Source organism: Pteropus alecto, unplaced genomic scaffold (assembly GCF_000325575.1).
Source record: "Pteropus alecto unplaced genomic scaffold, ASM32557v1 scaffold62, whole genome shotgun sequence".
NCBI lineage: Eukaryota > Metazoa > Chordata > Mammalia > Chiroptera > Pteropodidae > Pteropus > Pteropus alecto.
In genome coordinates, this window is record NW_006432491.1 from 1,138,674 (window position 1) to 1,143,260 (window position 4,587).

Consider the following 4,587-nt stretch of genomic DNA (forward strand, 5'->3'; position numbering starts at 1 on the left):
AAAAAGTAAGTCATTTAACGGAAAATACAATTTTTTTCCATAGGAAAAAAAAGCTTTTTAAAAACTATCTGGAATAATTTTCTGAACTTTGCTAAGAATGCAGCTGAAATTATAACCTATACATCTTCAGTATCTACCACTACAATAATGTGTGTGTGTTGATGTCATTGTACTCAGCAACTCAGCTAGAGGTAGAGGAAGAAGGTGCAAAAAGACTGATTTAGGATGAGGGTTTTGACAGGTATGAGACATGGAAGAATAGGAGGCCAAACTGTTTACTGTTTGTAAGTTAGTAAATGTAATCAAGAGGGTAGATGAGACTGTGGAGGTACAATTAAGTGGAAATGAAACTGTGACCTTAGTTTATCACAGAGACATACTCATAGTATATTTTTCTTATTATTTATGGCTGTAAACTCATATATTTTGCCTGAGACACAACTTCAATCTTAAATTATACTGGGTCACTTCACTTGGAAAATTCTGACTAGAAAACCCTACCTGTAATTCATATAGTAATATAAAACTCAAGAAAGATATAGAACATATGACCACTACATTAAATGATTAAGAAATTAAAAGTCACTCATCAGAAATGTCTATCCACAGAAATTTATTTCAACGGGAAATGGTATTATTATATAGAAAAACTGTGAGTTGCCTTTTTTTATTTTTTAAAAAATTTTATTTTATTAGTTTCAAGTACACAACTGATTGGGAGAAGATATTTGTTTATGATATATCCAAAATATATAAAGAGCTCATATAACTCAATGACAACAACAAAAACAAACAATCCAATTAAAAACTGGACAGAAGACCTGAACAGATATTTCTTCAAAGAAGAAATACAGATGGACAATGAACATATGAAAAGATGCTCAAGATCACTAATCATCAGAGAAATGCAAATGAAAACCACAATGAGATATCACTTCACACCTGTCAGAATGGCTATCATTAATAAATCAAACAACAAGTGTTGGTGAGGATGTGGAGAAAAGGGAATTCTCATACACTGTTGGTGGTATTGAAAATTGGTACAATCACTACGGAAAACAGTCTCAAGTTTCCTCAAAAAATTAAAAATGGATCTACCATTTTACTCAGCAATTGTACTTCTGGGTATTTATTCAAAAACAAAATGAAACAATAATTCATAAAGATCAATACACTCCCATGTTCATGGAAGCACAATTTACAATAGCCAAGATATAGAAGCAAACTAAATGCCCATCAACAGATGATTGTATAAATAAATTATGGTTCATATAATCAATGGAATATAACTCAGCCATTAAAAAATGAAACACTACCATTTGCAATGACATGGATGGACCTAGAAGTTATTATGCTGAGTGAAATAAGTCAGACAGAGAAAGATAAATATCATATGATTTCACTTATATGCAGAACCTAAGGAACAAAAAGAACAAAATAATCAAAACCAGACACAAATATAGAGGATTGCCTTTTCATAGCGTTCATATAGGATTTTATCACATTAAAGCATTGACTAGAATCTGCATTTGTTAATCTGGAATTATTCTGGAATCGAAAGTATTTTAAAGTAATAAAGTTATTTGAAAGTAGCTGAAGATAATTTTTTTAATAATCTGAATTTTAGAACTGAGATAATATTGAAATCTCAACTTATTATTTGCATAATAGACAATACTAAACCAAGATGAACTCTGGAGTGTACTAGTGAGGAAGGACATGTGTCTCTTGCTCTGTTGGAATAGCCGGCAGCAAAGTGCTTTCACTAAATTTAACTAAACACATCAATAAAATGAAAAGAAAATAATAATTATGACCCAAGTATCAAAGATATTGAGAACAAACTTAGAAATAGTTGTGATTAACAGTTTCTAAAAGATAGATTATGATATAAAGAATATAATAATTAAGACTCAAAGGATGAATTTCACAGAAAATGGGTACAGCAGATAAGAAAATTAATAAATTGGAAGATAGGCAATGAACATATTTCCAATAAAATTTATTTGATTTCTTTGATCATTACCAATGTGATTAATACAATTTAAGAAAAATTAACTGAGATCGTGTATTTATTTGTATATTTTACTTGCCGCTAAAGGATTCATAGTTATCCTTGTATCTATATTTTTCTAAATCACCCCAAATTTTATTTCAAGCAAATAAAAAAATAAAACATGTAAAATATATATTGGTGTATCCTGACCTACTACATAAAACAACTAATTATAGTTTAGCCACATAGTCACATGAAGAGAAGAAAATTTTTATGGTCAAGTGATATCTCTCCTGACCACTCCATTTAATGATTTAATGCATGTTTTCCTTTGAGACACCTTTGAATTGTCCAGTCCAATCATTTACCTTTTTCTCAATTCTAACTACTCAGCTACTTCCAAGTCTCTTCAGTTGCTTCAGTTGTTTCTCAGAATTCACTTTATAGCCCGTTTCCATTTACTTTTGGTTTCTGTTCAATTCATGACTCAGAGGTTTGTCTCTAATTTTTTAATCAAATTCTTACCCTTATGTCTTAGCTCAGGGTGTCTTAGTTAGCTCATGCTGCTATAACAGAATACCATAGACTAGGTGGTTTAACCAACATTTATTTCTGACAGCTCTGTAGGCCAGGAAGTCCAACTTCAAGATGCCAACAAAGTAGGAGGTTTTATTCTGAAGCCTCTTCACTTTGATTGTAGGTGGCCACCATCTCTGTGTGTTCACATGACTTTAGAGAGAAAGCAAGAGCACTGGCTTTTCTTATTTTTAAAAGGACACTAATCTTATCATAGAGGCTTTGTTTTTATGACCTTATCTAAATCTAATGACTTCCCGATGGCTCCACTTTCAAATACCATCACTTTGAGGGTTCAGGCTTAAATACAGGAATTTGGGAGGGGCGGGCACAAACATTCAATCCCTAACATGTTCTCAAGAATTTATCTAATCCACTAAGAATTTTCTAGTTCTTAAATAACTCTAAACTCACTCATACTGTTAATTGATTCAGCCATTATCAACAATAGACTAAAATTGGAGTTCTTTTAGACTTGTACAGAAAGAAAATGATCAAGCTAGTTTGGCCAGTTTAATATGCCTAGTAAAGCAGTTATACTAGATAGATTGATTGAAATATTCTTTTGTTAAGGGGAGTACTTTTTTGTGTTCAATTTAGTCAACATTAGTTAATTGGACTTCAAACATTGTATGAGTCACTGAAAAGTAACGTTTAATATCCCTTGTAAGTGTTTCATATTCTTTGATTCTGGAATTCAATGAGTGGCTACAATACCACTATGCTATGACTAGTACAGAATTTCCCTGAGTGAATGATAGAGAAACAGCTATTAAGACTAGAATTAAATAGAAACATAGAAATAGACGCATATTAGTGAAGCATAGTTTACTAATAAAGTTCTAAAATTACAAGAAATATTGTTTCCTGAATTTCAAGAGTCTATGAATAAACTGGTTATGTTTTAGTGTGCAAGTTTTATAGTTTACTCAAATATAAGTAACATTTAACAAACTCCTAATTTTGTTTGATATGCTTGAAATATTGCATTTGATTATAAGACAGCTGGGAGCTAGAAGAGTAGCCTTAAATATTAATGAGCTATAAGGATGTTTATTTACATATCAGTTAGACAGGCATACAGGCATTCTGGGTTATTTTGTAAACTTCCTTACAAAACAATTTATTAAAAATAGGTTAAACAATTAATTTAAAATAATTAAAACAATAAAATCATTAGATTTAAGTGATTAATAAAAATTAAAACATTATCTCATCGATGTAATTTTGTAAAATTGAATATATGTACTCTATTATAACTCTATTTTTAAACTACACACAAGAACGGGTTTATTTTTCTCGTGTTAGCCTAGGGAAATATTGACACTGCATTTTCAGAAAAGAAACTGAATAAGTAGTATATACTTTTGTACATAGGTGTTCTTACATCACTGGATTATTGATAATGATATTTTCTTTATTATAAATGTGATAACTTGTGTTCCCTATCCACATGAAACAGCAGGAAACAAGTTCAGTTTTTTCTAGAATAATTTTTAGTTTTCCTATAGAGTAGGCCAGGGAAAAGGACATTCCTATGTCAGTCATGACCTGCCAGCTCTAGACAGTGCTCTTTATCTAGATTTCCCGGCAGTCAGTTCATTCTCCCACACTATCATTTTTCACTGTTGAGAGTTTATACTTAGTCTCCAAATATTCATGTATGCTTCCTTCATGTCACAATTAATGAATATATGAGAACAAAACTTCACTAAAGTTTTACTAAAGTATTAGTATGAAGGAGTGGATGATGTAATACACTTATTTGTCCAGAACAGAGAAAACATTTTTAGTGGTTCTTCATTAATTAATTTATTTATTGTGCTTACCATGGGGCAGTAATGCAATAACAATCTTCCTAATGATGATTATTATCAACATCTATAAGGAAGAAATGGTTCCATAACAATCATAGGGTTAGAGTCACAAGATTTGTGTGATAGTTGGGTCTCTCACTTATAATCTATATGACCTTGAATAAGTTATTTAAATTTCATAAACATCAACATCTTCCC